This window comes from Neofelis nebulosa, chromosome 2 (assembly GCF_028018385.1).
Source record: "Neofelis nebulosa isolate mNeoNeb1 chromosome 2, mNeoNeb1.pri, whole genome shotgun sequence".
NCBI classification, from domain to species: Eukaryota; Metazoa; Chordata; class Mammalia; order Carnivora; family Felidae; genus Neofelis; species Neofelis nebulosa.
This window is the reverse complement of record NC_080783.1, coordinates 103,906,979-103,927,274: the sequence shown is the minus strand read 5'-3', so window position 1 is coordinate 103,927,274 and position 20,296 is coordinate 103,906,979. Positions and strand designations below refer to the sequence as shown.

The 20,296-nt window shown below is 36.4% G+C and overlaps 1 protein-coding gene across 6 annotated transcripts in view; it reads right to left on the bottom strand.

Moving 5' to 3' along the window:
* Positions 1-20,296, bottom strand: part of EPB41L5 (erythrocyte membrane protein band 4.1 like 5) — a 143,831-nt gene that overhangs the window by 39,186 nt on the left and 84,349 nt on the right. The window lies entirely within an intron of this gene.

The following is a 20,296-nucleotide window of genomic DNA, read 5'->3' as shown; positions in this document are numbered from 1 at the left end:
AGAATAATTAACCCACACTGGGCATGGCAATGGACCCACCTAACATATCATAAAAATAAGACCTGAAATGCTCATATTGTTTCTAAGTAACAATTGCATCCCAAAATAAAGCTCAAGAAGATTTACAAGAATATAAAATTATCTAGTATCCAACAAAGTAAACTTCACAATATCAGGCATCCACTGAAAGATTACCAAAAAAAAAAAAAAAAAAAATTGCAAATTTAACAGAATAGTTAATCAATAGAAATTAATGTTAGAATTCGCAGAGAAAGACATTAAAACAGTTATTGTAACTACTCTATGTTCATAAAGTTAAGCAGAGACCTAGAAAATATAAAAGACCCAAATCAAACTTCTTGAGATAATGGAGATGAAAAATATATTGAATGGGATTGACAAGAGATTTGAAATTAGAAAAGGCACTGAATTTGAAAGCACAGCAACAGAAATTATAAAAAATGGAAAACACAGAGAAAAAAGAATCCCTCCAAAATGAAAAGAATATCAGTTAGTTGTGGGACAAGCAATGTACTTTATGAATAATTGGAGTCCCAAAGTGGGAGTGGGACCAAACAAACAGTTAAAGAAATAACAGCTGAAGTCTTTCTAAATTTGATGAAAACTGTAAACCCACAGATCTAAGAATCTCAACAAACCCTGAACACAAGCAATATAAAGAAAACTATACCAGAGCATGTTATAATCAAACTACTTAAAACCAATGATAAAAAGAAAATCTTAAAAGCAGACTAAGCCATTATGTGGCCAGAGGCATAAAGATAAAGATGAAAGCAGATTTCTCATCAGAAACAATGCAAACTAGAGGGCAGAAGGGGAGCATACTGAAATCACTGAAAGAGGAAAAAAAAAAACCCTACCAACCCAAATTTTACATCCAGCATAAAAAGCTTTAAAAAGCAAAGGAAAAGTTAGGCATATACCAAAGAAAAACGAAAACATACATCCACACAAAAATTGTACACAAATGTTCAGAGCAGCATTATTCCTAACAGCCAAAAAGTGGAAACAACTAAATGTCCATCAACTGAAGAATGGATAAATAAGATGTAATACAGCCACAGAATGGAACACTAATCAGCAATACAAAGGTGTGAAGTACTGATCGATGGTACAACACGATGACCCTTGAAAACCTGATGTTAAGGGGAAAAATTCAGACACAAAATACCATCTATGGTAGGAGTCCACTTATATGAAATGTCTAGAATAGGCATATCCATAAAGATAGAAAACAGATTTGTGGTGGTCAAGGGATGAAGGAGCGATCAGGGAGGAATGCAGACTCACTGTTGCGGTGTAAGACATGAAATTAAGATTCAATATTAACTGCTGCCTTGACACATTGGGCCTCGCAGGGGTCCAAATGCCTAACCATGAGTTCCCCTACTCTTAACCAGATATGTGTCCCACCCCATCCTGTGGAAAAGTTGCTTGGGCACCTGGCTGGCTCACTTGGCAGAGCATGTAACTCTTGATCTCAGGGTTTGAGTTCAAGCCCCATGTTGAATATAAAGATTACTTCAAATAAAATCTAAGAAAGAAAAGAAAGAAAAGAAAGAAAGAAAGAAAGTTCCCCATGCAGCTGTACTAGTTGCATTCTACTTGGTTTTTAACTTAATGAGTTTTACTTCCCTGCCAGCCTATGAAATTATTTGAACAAGTAATCACACCTTCTAGTGGGAACCAGGGGTCACCTCATCCTCATGTTACTATAAAGGCTGCCTCCCACAGCCCATGTTTGTTCACTTTAATCCCAAGTACAACACCCATGTGGCCCTGTATGTTGTGAGGTTTTCCCCTCCGTTGAGCTGTGAGTATATGTAACTAATACATTGCTATCTCATCTGTCCCATGTTGGATGTTGTATGCTCAGTCATCTTGTAGTATTTAGGGTAGGGGATCTCTCCCAAACATGAGAGTGAATAGGAACTGATCAGAACAACTGCTAAAGGATATGGGGTTTCTTTTAGGGGGACAAAAATGTCCCAAAATAAACTGTGATAAAGGCTATAAAATCCTACAAACGTATTAAAAACACGATTTTTTTAAAGAAAGATTTTCTTTTTTGTGTGTTTATTTATTTTGAGAGAGAGAGAGAGAGAGAGAGAGAGAGAGCAAACATGCACATGAGAGGGAATTGAGGGCCAGAAAGAAAGGGAGAGAGAGAGGGAATCCCAAGCAGTCTCAGCACAGAGCTCTGTGTTGAGCTGGATGCAGGGCTCAATCTCACAATCATGAGATCCTGACCTGAGCCAAGATCAAGAGTCAGATACTTAACCAACAGAGCCATTCAGATGCCCTCGAATGTTCACTTTAAATGGGTGAATGGTATAGTATGTGAATTATATCTTAATAAAGCGGTTAAAAAAAAAAAAAGTCAAAGTAAAAACACCATATTCACACAAAAGAATTCATGACCAAAAGACCTGCACTAAAAGAACATTAAAGGAAGACCTATAGGCAGAAGTAAAATGAAAAATGTATTATGGAATCTATAATATACATAATAGTAAAATGCTTGACAAATGATAATAAAAAGCCTAGGGGACAGAAATACAAGTACCCTACTTATAGTAAGGTTCTTATGGTATAATATCCCTTAAATGTAGACTGGTAAGTTGTATATGCTAAAGCAACCATTATGGTAAAAACAACACAAAACAAAGACACAAAGAATTACAGCTAAGGACTGAAGAAAAGACATAAATAAAAATTTTTAAAAATACCTGATTAATGAAAAAGAAGGCAGAAAGAAGGAACAAGAAACATGGGACAAACAGAAAATAAATAACAAAGATGACAGACTCAAACTTAATCACAGCAATAATCACAATACATGTAAATGACCTAACACACTAATTTTTAAATGCAGAGATTGTCAGTTAAGATTAAAAAAGTGAAATCCAATTTTAGATTGGATACTGCCAATCTAAAAATTTTAGATTTAGATTTAGATACTGCCTATCTAAACAATTTAAATATAAACAAAGATTAAAAATAAAGATAGAAGAAGATATATATCAAGCTAACACTAGTCACAAGAAAGTCTGACTGAATATATTGATATCAGAGTACAGTTCAGAACAAAGAGGAGTGAGTACCTAAAATGAAGATGATCACTTTATCAGGATAAAGGAGTCATTTAGTCAAGAGAACGATACTAAATATTTATGAACTTAATGACAAAGCTTCAAAATATATGAAGTCAAAACTGAAAGAACTACAAAGAGTAATGCACAGATCAATAATTATGATTGGAGATTTCAATACCCCCTTTCAATAACTGATAGAACAACCAGTTAGAAAATCAGCAAGGTAGACCTGAACAACACTAACCACAACTTTACTTAATTGACATTTATAGAATACTACACTCAAAACACCAAAATACACATTTTTCTTAAGTGCGCATAGAATAACCAGTAAGAGGGATGCCTGGGAGGCACAGTCAATTTAGCATCATGACCTCGTGGTTCGTGAGTTTAAGCCCCACGTCGGGCTCTATGCTGGCAGCTTGGACCCGAAACCTGCTTTGGATTCTGTGTCTCCCTCTCTCTCTGTCCCTCTTCCATTCATTCATTCACTCTCTCTCTCTCCCTCTCAAAAGTAAACATTAAAAAAAAAAAAGAATTACCACTAAAGCCATAAAACAAGACTCAATAAATTCAAAAGGATTCAAGTCATATTAAATATGTGTGTTCTTTGACCAGAACAGAATTAAATTAGAAATCCAAAACAGAAAGATCCTTGGGAAATCTTCAAATATTTGGAAACCATTTAAGGAACTTCTAAATAACCAATGTCTCCAAAAAGATACCAAAAAGAAAATCAGAAAAGTATCTTGAACTAAACAAAAATGGAAGCATAACATATTCAAATTTGTAGGATACCACTAAAGTAGTACTTAAAGGAATATTTAAAGGACTAAATATCTATATAAAAGAAGAAAGTTCTCAAATCAGTGACCTAAGCTTATACTTTAATGAACTGCAAAGAGAAGAACAAATTAAATGCAAAGTAAGAGGAGGGTAGAAAATAATAAAGATCAAAGGGAGAAAACAATAGAGAAAATGAATTCACCCAAGAGCTAGTTCTTTGAGAAGCTCAACAGAATTGTTAACTTTTAGCTAAAGTGATAAGGAAATCACATGGTATTTACCAATATCATGAATGAGAAGGGTGACATCACTATAGATCCTACAGATATTAAAATGGTAGAAGAGGGGTGCCTGGCTGGCTCAGTCAGTGGAGCATGTGGCTCTTGATCGTGGAGTTGTGAATTCAAGTCCCCCATTGGCCACAGATCTTACTTTAAAAATATATATACATAATAAAATGGTATAAGGGAACATTATGAACTTTATGCCAATAAGTTCAACAACTCAGATGATATGAAAAAACTCCTTGAAAGACAGAAACTACCAAAGTGCACTCCAGAAGAAACAGAAAAATCTGAATAGACACATATAAGTAAAGAAATTGAGTTAGTAATTAAAAACCTCACAAAGAAAAAAATCAGGCCCAAATGACTTCACTGGTAAATTCTACCAAATATTTAAAAGAAGACATAATGCCAATCTTCAACAAACTATTTCAGAAATAGAGGAGGAGACAGTATTCTCTGACTCACTCTATGAAGCCATTACTACCCTGATACTGAGCCATACCAAAGACATAACAAGAAATTAAGCAAGAGATCAAAAGGATTGGCCACCATCACCAAGTGGGATTTACCCAAAGTATGCAAACTTGGCTTAACATTCTAAAATCAATTAAGGTAATATACCATATTAACAGAAGAAAACCATACGATCACCTCAATAGATGCAGAAAAAGCATTTGACAAAATTCAATACGATTCATGGTAAAAAAAAAAAAAAAAAAAAAAAAAAAAAAACCTCTTAAACTGGGAATGGATAAGAATATCCTTAATCTGATAAGGATATTTACAAAATACCGAGAGCTAACATCACATTTAATGATGAATGAATGAATGCTTTCTCCTGTAAAAACAAAGTAAGACAAGGCTGTCCATTGTTGCCACTGCTATTCAACACTATACTATAGGTTCTAGCTAATGTAGTACAGGGGGGAGAAAAAAGGAAAAGGACAGAAAAATAAACCAAGGACACCCATAATGGAAAGGAAGAAGTAAAGAGAAGGAGGTTTTTACAGGTAGATCATAGAATCCTATTTGTCTTCGCATTGTTTGTCCTCAAATCCTAGAAAGTAATAAATGAGTTCAGCAAAGTTGCCAGATACAAAATCAACATACAAAAGCAAGTATACCTATATACTAAGCAATGAACAACAGGAAATTGAAATTAAAACTCTATTCATAATATCATAAAGAATAAAAACTTAGGAATAAACTTAATAAAGGACAGGCAGGACATGTACACTTAAAGAATTTACACGTAAATTAATGGTGATCTAAGTAAATGAAAAGATATCTCATACTCAGAGATCAGGACATTTACTATTGTCAATATTGGAACACTTAATATTGGCAAATCTTTCCAAACTAATCTACAAATTTAATGCATTCACTGTCTAATTCCAGCAGGGTTTTTTTGTAGAAATTGAAAAGCCAATCCTAAAATTTGTATGAAAGTTCGAAGCTAGAATAGTCAAAATCATTTTGAAAAAAAATAACAAAAGTTGGGAGGATATACACCATCTGATTTTAAAACTTACTGTAAGTCACAATAATGAAGACAGTATGGTACTGACACAAAGACAGACATGTAAATCAAGAAAGAGTTCAGAATTTCTTACATTTATGGTTTTTATCAACACAAACCAATGGAGAAAAGAATAATATTTTCCAAAAAAAAAAGGTGCCAAGATAACTAGATATACATGCAAATATATGAAGTTAGACCTTTCCCTTACACGATACATAAAAATTAAATTAAAATGGATGACAGACTTAAGCATTAGGAGCTAAAACTGTAAATATTTGAAGAAAACACAGGGGAAAAGTATCTGTGACTTTGGATTGGCAAAACGTTCTTATTAGGATAGGATACCAAAGGTACAATGTATAGAATAAAAATTTGATAAACTGAACTTTATCATAATAAAATGTTTGAGTTTCAAAAGACACTATGAAAGTGAAAAGAGAAGGCACAGATTAGGAGAAAATTGTTGCAAATCATGTATCTGATAAGGGACGAGTATACAAAATATACAAAGAACTCTTAATAAAAGGACAAATAAACCATATAAAAATGGGCAAAAGGTTGAACAGACATTTCTCCAGAGACAATATATAAATAGCTGATAAGTGCATGAAAAGATGCTCAGTATCACAAGCCCTCAGAAAAATGCTAATGAAAACCACAATGAGATACCACTATTCATTCACTCAGTACAGTAGATATAATCAAAAAGACAAAATAACTATCAGGATGTCGAGACACTGGAACCCTCATTCATTTCCACTCTAGAAAACAGTTTGCCAACCCTTGAGAAGTTAAAATGTAAATTTACCATACAACCTAGCAATTTTCCTCCTAGAAGTCTATACAAGAGAAATGATACCTTATTGTATACACAAATACATTTACAGAAACATTCGTAACATTACTCATAGTAGCCCAAACATAAAAACAATCCAAATTCCCACCAACTGGTGAAGAGACAGACAAAATGTGTATATCCATACAATGGACTACTAGTCGGCAGTTAAAAGAACAGACTAGGATCATGAACCTCAAAAACATTATGCTAGGTGAAAAAAGCCAGACATACACCCCTGCATATTGTATAATTCCATTTATATGAAGTGTCTAGAAAGGGCAATTATAGAAACTGAAAATAGATAAGTGGGTGCCTAGGTGAGAGGGAGGGCAGGAGCATTACTTAAGTTTAAACCAGCACAAGAGAACTTTTTGGGATGATGAAAACATTTTAAGACAGATTGTGGTGATGACTGTACAGTTCTATACATTTCTAAAGATGGAATTGTACACTTACAATAAATGAATTTTATAAGTAAAAATGTCCTTAAAAATTAAAAAAAAAACAAAAACCACCTTAGCCAAACTCAGAATTTAGAAATTATTGGGGTGCCTGGGTGGCTCAGTCAGTTGAGCATCTGACTCCTGATTTCAGCTTAGATCATGATCTCAGGGTCATGGGATTGTGTTGGGCTCTGTGTTGAGCATGGAGCCTGCTTAAGATTCTCTCCCCCCCCCCCATCCTGCCCCTCTCCCCCACTCGTGCTCTCTAAAATAAAAAAATAAAAATAGAATACAATTAAAAAAAGAAATTTAGAAATTATCTAGTTCAGCCAAGTTGCAAGACACAAGATCAATATATAAAAATCAACTGTATATCCATACACTACTAATGAACAAGAAACTAAAATGAAACTTCATTTAGAGATTCAACGCATTCTAAATGTTTTTTGGGTTTTGTTTTGTTTTTTTTTAAAGAACCAGAGACTGTCAACCCAAATCATCTCCTGTGGAAAGTTCAAAGCTTTAGATCATTTTGTTGATCTAATACTGAGTTAGTGGAAAGGAAAGGAATTGCCATTGTTTAGAAGGTTCCATGCTTTCCTAGAAAAATGAAGGCCACATTTCACTTACTTACCTAGTGTCTAGGAGCCAAGTAAGAAAAAATTCTGTCGAAAACTGTAAAAAGAGGTAGTAAGAACAAAGAGAATTTCTGCACAAGAGACCTGTATCCTAGAGTCTTATCTCTGCAACCACCCAGGAGTACAGCTTTGGACAAATCACTGTATCTTGGTTTTCAAAATGTGTTCTACAGAGCCCAAAGGATTCCACAGATATATGTAAGTGACTTATCTATGGGTAAGGAAAACGTGGTGTTTTGATCTCCCCACAGTGATTTTAAGGACTTTTATTTAGAATTCCCAGGTAAATTTAATTCAAATGATTTCTTGGCTAAAAACTCATTTGGAAACCACTGGAGTAAAGGCATTTCAGGCACTTTTCATCTTTAGCACTAAAACTATAAAAATCTATTAGTGTAAAACCATATCATCAGTTCATTTTCAAGCCTTTTTCCACTGCTCTAAATGGTATCTCCCCTAAGAGTAATTCAGTGTCACCTGTGGGGCTTTTTTTTTTAAATTTAAATAACATCTTCAAAAGAAGAGTTGGTGGTGGTAACATGGAGAATAGAAGACGCAAAAATTGAAATACTGGAATTTGTTGAAGCTGGTTGATGAACATATTGCAGTTCATCATATATTCTATGTAATTTTGAAAGTTTCATCATAAACTTTTAAAGATGTGGACAGCAATCATTTTGGACAAAAGGTTGTGATAACTGGTGACAGTTTATCTACTGTGGTTCTAACATGGACACAGAACATAATTTTCTTTTTTTTTTAAATTTTTTTTTCAACGTTTTTTATTTATTTTTGGGACAGAGAGAGACAGAGCATGAAAGGGGGAGGTGCAGAGAGAGGGAGACACAGAATCGGAAACAGGCTCCAGGCTCCGAGCCATCAGCCCAGAGCCTGACGCGGGGCTCGAACTCACGGACCGCGAGATTGTGACCTGGCTGAAGTCGGTCGCTTAACCGACTGCGCCACCCAGGCGCCCCAGAACATAATTTTCTTTAACTATACACTATGGGTCTTAGTCTATTCAGGCTGCTGTAACATAAATACCATAAACTGTGTGGCTTATCAACAACATTTATTTCTCAGGGTTCTAGAAGCTGGGAAGTCCAAGAACAGGCACTGGCACGATTTGGTGTCTGGTCGAGGTCAGCTTTCTAGTTCAGAGACCATTTTTTTCAGTGTATCCTCATATGACAAGAGAGGTATGTGAGGGACCTTTCTGGTATCTTTTTTTTTAAGGGCACTAATCCCATTCATGAGGGCTTCTACCTTCATGACTTAATCATCTCCCCAAAACACCATCACACTGGGGATTAATTCTCGACATATGGATTTGGGGGGGGGGGGGGGACACAAATATTCAGTCTATAACATCCAGAAATAAGGGGGGGAAACCCTTTATTAATTTCAATTATATGAAATTAAACAGAAGCCCATATATACAAGAATGTTGAATGGTGTCAGCCTTTCTGTTGAAGAACAGTGATTAAAAAGTACCCATGTTAGGAGTGTCTCCCACTCAAATTCTTACCTTGAAGTCCTAATGCCCAGCACCTCAGAATGTGATCTTATTTGGAAATAGGATGTGTGCAGCTGTAATTAGTTAAATTGGGATGAGATCACACCAGAGAGTAGGGTAGACACTTAATCCAATATGCGTAGTGTCCTTACAAATGGGGGAAATTTGGACACAGATACCTACACAAGGAGAATGCCACATGAAGATGAAGGTAGAGATCGGGTGATGCTTCTGCAATCCAAAGACTGTTAGCAAACCACCAGAAGCAGGTGGGAGGCATGGAACAGGTCCTTTCTCATAGCCCTCAGAGGCAAGCAATCTTGCCTACATACTGATCTCTGGGATTTCTAGCCTCTAAAACCATGAGACAGAATTTCTGTTGTCACCCAGTCATAACAGCAGTCCTAGCTAATTAATACATCTCACATTCTAAATATCTGAGCAGGACTTACTAAGAAAGAACCTGAGAACACCATACTTTCCAGACCATGAAAGACAAATCCACAAAAACATTTTGCAAGAAAATTCACAGGACATAAGTGCACTCTGACTTTTCTCCTCCTCTCCCCAGGACAGTAGGGCATTGCAAAATCACATCCAGTAAATGGAGGCTCTAAAAGAACTTGAGAAAGGGCATAATGGCATCTTACTTGGTGGCGGGGCACTGCTGAACATCAGAAACTCGTAAGCCGATGTCAGGAAGCATAGGGAGAGTTCTTGAAAATCTGATATATGAATCTGTAAGTTTGGGAGCATATGCAAATATACTTTCTATGCAGGGAAGTGCCTCCTTCAGCATGCAGAAGCCTAAATTCACTGAAGCCAAATTTAATAACATGGAGAAAAAAGACCAGCAGTTGGATAAAGTACATTTCTACTGTTTGGCACAGCAAGAATGCATAGATTCCCAGAGGCCAAATTTGAAACAAGTCGCACATCAAAATGAGTAACAGGAATGGATGATAATACATTTTTAAAAAATCCATGTGTGGATTTAAAACAAATTATTTCCTTTACAGGTGAGAAGAGGAAAAATTCTCTATTTTTCTAAATGTTTATTTATTTATTTTAAGGCGGGAGGGGCAGAGAGAGAGGGAGAGAGAAACAGAGGGAGAGAGAGGGAGAGAAACCCAAGCAGGCTTCTTGCTGTCAGCTCGGAGCCCAATGTGGGGCTTGTTCCAACGAACCATGAGATTATGACCTGAGTTGAAATTCAAAGCGGGTGCTTAACCGACTGAGCCACCCGGGCACCCCCAAAAATTCTTTTATAGGAGAATGCCAACACCTATTCATGGAAAGAATGACAGAATTAGAAAATAACCATATTGTAAATGCCAAAGTACTAATAACTGATTCAGACAAAAATTATCAACAGATGCTAAGAAACCATTGGGTGTGAGACTGTTAGGGAATAGGACATTGACACTCCACAGATTAGAGCAAAAAGGAAACAGGTACTTTTACAGAAAAATCTGGTGAATATCAGCTTAACCAAAACGTTAGTAAAACTGTTAAATTTCAATCTAATCATGAGAAAACAACCACATACATCTAAGAGGTATTCTGCAAAGAAGCCAGCATCGACTCTTTTAAAAACATTAACACCACAAAAGGCAAAAAAGGGTGAAGAACTTTTCATGATTAAAGAGCTATGAAAAACTAACTGAAACCTTGACTGGATCCTGAATAAGGAAGAAAACCAGCTATCAAGGGCATTTACTGAAACATTTCGGAAAATCTGACTATGGCCTATGTATTACAGTATCACATCACTGTTGAATTTTGAGTGTGGTAAACATATTATGTACAAGAATGTCTGATTTTTGGAGAGACATACAGAAATATTTAGGAAGGTAGCAATATAATGTCTCATTATGATCCTCAATTACTTCAGCCAAGAAAAAGTCAGCAAATGGGCAAAATATGTTAACAAGTAGAAAATCTAAAAGGGCATATGACTCTTCATCCACCGTCCTCTCAACTTTTCCGTGGGTTTGAAGTTTTCCAAAATAAAAAATGGCAAGGAAAAGAAAAAAAGCGTATGTGCTTCCCCTGAGCCAAGTGTAAGTCCTGCTAGAAGCCCATTCAACAGAAGTCCACCCGTGAGACAAATTTACCAAGGTAAGATGACACACAATATGGGTGTACTCATGGGCAAGAGCTGAGCCAGGAGTAAATGAAAGAAGAGTGTTGCCAAAGGTGAAATGTGAAGTACACTGCCTATGTGGGCAAGTGATAGGTTCTATAAGGGCCTCTGAAAATAAATGTATTTGGGTTTAGCACAAAAGAGCTAGCACATATATACAGGCCATGACACCATGCTGGATTACAACAGAATCATTCAAGTAAAATGTTGCTCCCTTTCCTCTTTCTTCTTCCTCAACCTTGAAAGTAAGCACCACAAGAGTAAGAAGAAAGTAACGATTAAAAGAACAAAACAACCGCCACCTCTATCAAAATGAGAATGCAGGGGCTTTCTGGGTGGCTCAGTCGGTTAAGCGCCCAACTCTTGGTTTCAACTCAAATCATGATCTCATGGTTTGTGGGTTTGAGCCTCACATTGGGTGCTGACAGTGCAGAACCTGCTTGGGATTCTCTCTCTCTCCCCCTCTTTCTCTGCCCCCCCCCCCACCAGTCAAAATAAGTTAAAAAAAAAATGAGAATGTGGGAAGGAAAAATCATTATATTGGGTATAAGATTAAAACTGGACTTTCTGTAACTTAAGGTATGTTTCAATTACTAAAAATAAGACGATTCTTCTAAGTACAAATGAAGGGCTAGAAAGGGTAAAGAGTTGACCTTGTATAGATGAATACAGTAATTAAGAGAAAGATAAAGCAGAGAATTCAGGCTTTTCCAAAAACAACAGTGATAAACTCCCATTAATGAACCGGGGGCTCAAGACAGGAAGAACTCAGGGAGCTGGGAGTGGAAACAGGCACTGGGGTCAAAAACCCAACTCCCTGGGAGTAATGAAACCCAAAACACCTCAAGCGAGACAGTAAACAAGAGTCAGACTCACTACCTGAAACAAAAGTACTGTCATTTTTTGATAGGAACAGAGGCTCAAATGACAAGTGCAGTTTCAAATGAAAAGTGCTTGCTTGCTATGAAGGGAAGAATTAGAAATACCTGTGCAACCAACAATAAGACCACCATATACTGACTCAAGGACTGGAGGAATTTCTCCAGAAGATCCTACTCTAAGACCTTCTTCAGAGCTGAGGATTTCAAAAATTCAGGCTGGGGCAATTTCAAAACTGGCTTATTGGAAAGGAGTATGGTAAAAAGGAAAGAAAACAAACCTGTTTAAAACAAGGCAAACTGAACTCACCAACAAAAAATTACAAAGCATATTTTAAAAAATCATTATATTTCTCATAAAATAATTTTCTCATAAAATCACTCTAAGGTGACAATATAAGGACACAAAATCACATTCATTTATAAGGAACAAAAAAGGTGGGGAGAGGGGCGCTGGGTGGCTCAGTCAGGTAAGTGTCCAACTCTTCATTTCAGCTTAGGTCAAGATCTCACAGTTTGTGAGAGATCAAGTCCGAGTCAGGCTCCGTGCTTGACAGCTCAGAGCCCTCTTGGGATTCTCTCTCCTTCTCCCACTGCCCCACCCCTGCTCATTCTCACGCTCTTTCTTTCTCAAAATAAACAAACATCAAAAGGTGGGGGCGGGGGGGGGAGAGTAGAAATTTAAAGGTAGTGGAACAGATGAACAAGTGGCATTCATTAGAAAGACTATAAAAAGCTAAAACCTAATTCTGGGGGTAGGGAAAGCCTAGAAAAAAACTAAATCACTCTAGAGAACTCAAAAGAAGTTGTAAACATGTTCTTCCATTTTATGTATTGTCTTTTTACTTTCTTGATAGTATCACTGGAAACACAAAAGTTTTAATGTTTGATGAATTCCAATTTATTTTTTCTTTTGTCACAGGTGCTTTTGGTATTATATCTAAAAGACTATTGCTGAGTCCAGTCACAAAGATTTACTCCTGTGTTCTCCTCTAAGACTTCTATAGTTCTAGCTATTAATTTTAGGTCTGTGATCTATTTGGAGTTCATTTTTTTTACATGGTGTGAGGTAGAGATCCAATTTCATTATTTTCTATGTGAATATCTAGTTGTTCCTGCACCCTGATGAATTTTTTTTTAAAGTAGTGTTGACACAACTGGATACAAACTTGGAAACAAACTTAGATTCAATATTCATACCTTATACACCAAGGTAGTTCTAAGTGGATCTGAGATTACTGATATTACATAGATACATTACTGATATTACAAGTTACTGATATTATATAGTTAATATCCCTAATACGCATTAAAAACTTCTTAAAAATAGGGAAGAAAAAAGTGAACAATTCTATTGAAAAAGGTGGAAGGGGACACTACAAATGAGAATCAAACCCGGGGCACCTGGGTAGCTCAGTTGGTTAAGCGTTGAACTCTTGATTTCAGCTCAGGTCATGATCTCAAGGTTCGTGAGTTCAAGTCCCCTGTCAAGCTCTGCACTGACAGAGTGGAGCCTGCTCGGGATTCTGTCTCCCTCTCTCTCTGTCCCTCCCCTGCTCACACACATGCGCAGGTATGCTATGCTCTCTCTCTCTCTCAAAAATAAACAGTGGCACCTGGGTGGCTTAGTCAGTTAAGCATCTGGCTTTGGCTCAGGTGACAATCCTCACACACTGTTAGAGCCCTGTGTTGGGCTCTGTGCTGACAGCTCAGAGCCGGGAGCCTGCTTCGGATTCTGTGTCTCCCTCTCTCTCTCTCTCTCTCTGACCCTCCCTCACTCATGCTCTCTCTCTTTCAAACATAAACGAACATTAAAAAAATTGTTTTTCATAAATAAACATTAAAGAGCCAATTCTCACAAAAAATGCAAATGGCTCTTAAACATAAAAAATATGCTAATAAAAGGAATTTAAATAAAAACTACACAGAACATATCCATCATTAATATTGATTATGGTGTTGGTTTCACAGGTGTATACATGTCAAAACTTATCAAACACTTTGAATAAATGTACTTTACTGTGTATCAAATGTACCTCAATAAAGCTGTAAGAAAAAAAAAAGACATATACTTCATCTCCAACGAAGGGGAATCTGGCAACATCTAGAAAAATTAAGATGTATTTACTACTAAATGAATACCATAATTACATAGGAAAAAAAGGAACTAATCCAAGTAAAATTTAAATATAGTATTTTACTTATTCTCAGACTAAAGAAAACTGTGGATACTGAAATTTACTTAGATTTGTTGTTGGTAGCAGTATGCATACAGCAATTCTGAAGCTATTGATATGTATCATACAAGTGGGCAAATATGGAATCAGTATACTGCTAGTAGTTAGGTTTCTCACTAGGGAAGAAGAGAAGGGAAACAAAAATAAGGAACTGGGGAGGCAAAGAACCCAGATACAGACTAAAATTAGAGTATCAGTATGAATTTGTGATTTAAACATACCTATTTTTTTCACTCTGTCCACTAAGTTTAGAAGCAATGACATTTACAGGAGCAGTGAACATAATCTAATGCCCAGATCTTGATTGCTAAATACCATTTTAACTAAAAGGATTCCAGGCTCTTAAAAAATGGCTGCCTTCAGGGCTAAGGCAAGGAAAGTACAAGATGAGTGTGGACCCTCTTATACCAAAAACTAAAAAAAGTTCTCAGAAAGTGAAGGGGACATAGTAAGTGGTAAGGGACATAGTTTGACAGGTTTTCACTGGCCAGATTTGGGACAGGTTGACTATCAAAGGAATACCACGAACTATATAACACACTGAATGAAAGAATCCACAAATCCATGTATAAATAGAAAAGAAAAAATTCTTTTTGTAGAACACCAACTGACCAACTAACTAGTGTAGAGAATGATAGTTAGCAAATCACCATTTTGCGATAATAACTAATTTTCACCATTAGGTGGAAGTTTGCTGGAAGAATATTTGCACAAAGTATTTGATAATTTTTTAACTACAAAAAAATATGGTGGAAAAGTCTGATAAACAATACCTAAACCAAGTAATATGAAATCAACACTACCAGTAATGGACAAAGTAGCATCAAGTACCCTCTGATGTAATCTGCTACAGATATATCGCGTCTATATAGATACATCACATTTTTATTGACGAAAGTGCATAAACTGCATTGAATCATGAAGAGATGATCAATTAAATCCCAAATAGGGACAGTCTGTGAAACAATGGATGCATACTATTTAAAAATACAAATGTTGTGAAAGATAAAGACAGGCTGAAGAACTGTTGCAGATTAAGATACTCGAAACAAAATGTAAATGTGTGATTCTGAACTGGATCATAGAAGGCTCTATAAAACACAGGGTTAGGACAATCAGGAAACTTGACCATGGACAGCATATATTTGGTAATAGTAGTATACTATGTTTGACTCCCTGAATGGACGTGGTAACTGCCTCGGAGACATGTAGAGAATGTTATTGCTCATCCCTCTCTTACTCAAAATCCACCTTGGAATAAAATCCACATTACTTTCGCCGGCATACCAGGCACTCCATTACTAGGTCTCTGCCTAGCACCCTCAGAACACTTACGGTAGAGCCTCTTCTTAATTAAGCTCCATCCAACTAGTTTTCTTTTCTACTCCTCAAAAATCAACTCAAAGGCCTCTGTGTTAGTTATGTCTGCCTGAGATACTCCTTCTTTGCATGACTGAGTCCTTATACCCACCACTCATCTCTCAACTTGGGTATCTCTTCAAAGGACTACCCCTCACCCTGAAGTCACTTACTGTGACATTACCTTATTTTCTTCACAGCATGTTACTATTTGAAATCATGGCATCTATTATCTGTATACTAATTATCAGTCTCTTATTACTAGAATACATATGTCATGAGAGTAGGAACTTATGTCTTGGTCACTATTCCATTTCCAGAATGTAGAACCCAGTGCCTATACACAGTTGAAACTTACCAACTAGTCACTAAATTACAGATTACTAATTCTGATATGTACCCATTAGGGAGTCTACCATTTTAAGCATGATGAAAATCCTAATGAAACCTCATGTTAATTTAGGAGGTATTCAAAAAATACAACTTAAAATGCTTAGTATTGGGGAGGGAAAAAAAAAGTGCAGTAATTTTAGTGTAAAAACACTACCATCAGGTCAGGAGACCACAAAAACAATTTATTCCATTTATTCCCTCTAACTCTCAATACATTTCTTTTCAAAGTAAACGAAGTGGGGAGACAGGGTAAGAGAGGGAGAAAGAAGGAGTAGGGAGAAAGAAGGAGTAGGGAGAAAGGGGGAGGGGAGGAGCAAGAGAGTGCATGCAAGAGAGAGTAAGCACAGAATGTGCACAAGGAGAGGTATTAAAAGAACCATCCACTGTAGCAGATACCACCAAGGGTTTCTATTCCAATCACTTTCTATCTCAAAACAAAGCCAAAAAAAAAAAAAAAGATTTATTAATTCTCATCTTCCGATAAAGCTGTGGCTGACACGTTCAAGTTATAAAGACTCTTTTTAAGCGTGAAAACTCATTTCCTTGCTATCACACCCTTGCATTTTAGAACAGGCTGTGATGTATCTGAAGATCATTTGCGCCACATTTTTGTGTGCTGTTGCTATTGAAATTTTCATTAAGTAACATCAGATAAAATACCTCTCCTGACTGAGAAGTCTGCAAAAGCTACTTCAGGATTTATCTATTTTCTAGTAATTTGTTACACATCAATAGAAAATGAAACACCAATGAACCTAGCACATGGCTCTCAATAACTGCTTAAACAAACTTGATGCATCCACTCTTTTCTTCCCTAGGGAAGAATGTGTGCCATTTAAATGGAACATTCTTACTGTATCTTCATCCAAAATGACTTATTTAACTTCCCCATTGAAACTTGCAAACAGATAAAGGATTACAATCTACAGGTAAGCAAGCCAAAAAAGAATTAAAAAAGCATAATTTCTAAAAGAATTCATCCCTGAGCACCCCATCTCATAAAGATGTGAACTACAAGATGTAATTACTGTTTACTTAATCTTTTTTACTTTGTCTCTCTGAAACAGAGAAATAACTAATTATTCTGCTACAGGAGCTGTTCACAAACGGACTTAACTGTCACTGGGCCTTGTTTTCATTCTATACAATCTGCCTCACATAGGTAGGGACAAACATATAATGTGCCACAAAATTAAAATAAAGTGTTGTTCTATAAAAAGACTAAATAAAGATACGGCTCTAGAAAAAAGGGGCACAAAAGGAGACAGAATTTGAGATGCTACAGATAAAGAAAGGATTACTATGTCCAATTTTGAAAATGGGCAAAGAATGTGAATAGATATTTCTCCAAAAAGGATATGCAAATTTCCAATAAGCATATAAAAAATACCCAACATCATTAGCCCCCCAAAAATGCAACTCAATGTCACAATGAGCTACACCCTCCAGCCAAGATGACTATAATGAAAAAGGCAACAAAATTGCTGGTAGAAATGTAAAATGGTGCAGCTACTTTGGAAAACAATTTGGGCAGCTCCTCAAGATGTTAAATACAGTTAATATGACCCAGCAATTCCACTCCTAGCTATATACCCAAAAGAACTGAAAACACATGTTCATTAAAAAACAAAAAATCTGTTCCTGAATTTTGAGAGCAGTATGGACAATCACCAAAAAGTGTCCATCAACTGATGAATAAAAGATTATGTAGCATACAAGGGAATATACCAAACCATTGAAAGAAATCAAATACAAATGCTATAACATGGATAAAACTTTTTTTTTTTTTTTTTTTTTTTTTTTTTTTAAGTAAGCTCTACACTCAACATGGGGCTTGAACTCACAACCCTGAGATCAAGAGCTGCATGCTCTACCTACCAATACAGGTGGCCCCAACACAGATAAATCTTAAAAACACTGTGCTAAGTGAAATAAGTCAGACAAAAAGGTCACATGTTATATGATTCTACTTATGAGACATTTCCAGAACTAGCAAAATTTATGGAGACAGATTAGTGTTTGCTAGGGCTTGGTGGGGAGGGGAAAACAGGCATTAAGCGCTAATGGGGAAGGGTTTCTTTGGGGGATAATGAAATGTCTGGAATTATAGTGGTGATAGTTGTACACCTTTGTGAATATATTAAAAACCAGTGGATTATTGGGGCGCCTGGGTGGCGCAGTCGGTTAAGCGTCCGACTTCAGCCAGGTCACGATCTCGCGGTCCGTGAGTTCGAGCCCCGCATCAGGCTCTGGGCTGATGGCTCGGAGCCTGGAGCCTGTTTCTGATTCTGTGTCTCCCTCTCTCTCTGCCCCTCCCCCGTTCATGCTCTGTCTCTCTCTGTCCCAAAAATGAATTAAAAAACGTTGAAAAAAAAAAAAAAAAAAAAAAACCAGTGGATTATATATCCAAAAAGTTTTTAAAAATGTAGTTAGACATTACATTTTTCATCTGTGACTTTTGGCAATGTCCTAGCACACATCCATTTCTCAAGAATGTACAAAGAAATATATATGACATTATCTCTTCTATCCATCTTCTTTTTCATGGACACTTACCTGAAGCAGTCTGTCCTGTTTCCCACCACATATGGGGGCATTTTAATTTGTTTTAAGTTATTTATAGTAGGTGCTAACAAAAAAAAAAAAAGAAGAAAGAAAAAAAAGAAAAGTCTCCCTTATACCTACTAAATTGCTTTGAAAATTCAGTTTATCTTTCCAGCTTCATTTTCTGTACACTTACAAATATATACATGGTTTGATTTTTATAAAAATGAAAACATACCTGAGACACTTCACTGGAGTTTGTTACTGAACAATGGATGACTGACACACTCAATAACCACATACATGGAGACTTTTCCTCATTCTTTATCAATTACATAGTATGGATGTAGCATACTTTAGTTATCTAATCTTCCACCAATTGACAATCATTTTTCACACTGCCTCTTTAGAAAGTTACTCCTATGACGCTCCTTTTGACTCTCCACAATCTAGCCCCACCAAGCTTTACAATGTATGGAGTCAGTGCAGTGGGTATCATTCTGGTCTCTAAGACCAAGCTGACTTTGAACCCCAGCCTATCCATGTACTAGCAATGTAACTTTGGAGAAGTTATATCCTTATTGTGCCTTAATTTCTTCACTAGCCTAAATATCTTACAGAGTTCTATAAGAAATAAGGTACTCCTGTACCTCCAAACAATGAATGCCAGTCACAGATGTACTCAAATGTCAGCTATCATTATCATACCTCCCCATGAATTCTGTACTCATACCCAAATGCCACTCATAATTCCTCAACTATTCCTTTTACTCTGCTGTTAAAATTTTCTTCTGCTATGGCTGTTAGTCTATAATGATTAATTCATCCTTGGATGCCTTGGTGACTCACGTCAGTTAAGTGTCCAACTTCGGAGATACAAGCACCCTTTGTAACGGCATTATTGATCCAAGATACACAAGTAGCCCAAATGTCCATCAATTGATGAACGGATAAAGAAGATGTGAGACACACACGCGCACACACACACACACACACACACACACATACACAATGGAATATTACTCAGCCATAAAAAGAATGAAATCCTGCCATTTGCAACGACAGAGAGTATAATGCTAAGCAAAATAAGTCAGAGAAAGACAAATACCATTTCACTCATATGTAGAATTTAAGAAACAAAACAAATAAGCAAAGGAGAAAAAGAGATGCAAACCAAGAAACGGACTCTTAACTACAGAGAACAAACTGATGGTTACCAGAGAGGAGCTGGGTGGGGAGATGGGTAAAAGAGATGGGGAATAAGAGTATATTTATAAAGATGAGCACCAGATGATGTGTATGGAAGTGCTGAAGCACTATACTGTACACCTGAAACTAATATAACATTGTATGTTGACTAACTGGAATTAAAATAAAAACTTAAAAAAAAAAAAAAAAAGAAAGAAACAAGATGGGAGCAGTGGAGATGGTGACAAGTAAGGGATTCTGTATCTATTCTGAAGAAAGAACAGACCTCACTGACTGATGAGTAGAAACAAAGCAGAGTCAAGAGAATTATTAGGGGCCCTGATATAAGCCAGTGCTTCTCAAACTTTAGTATGCAAAAGAATCTCCAGGAGAGCATATTAAAAT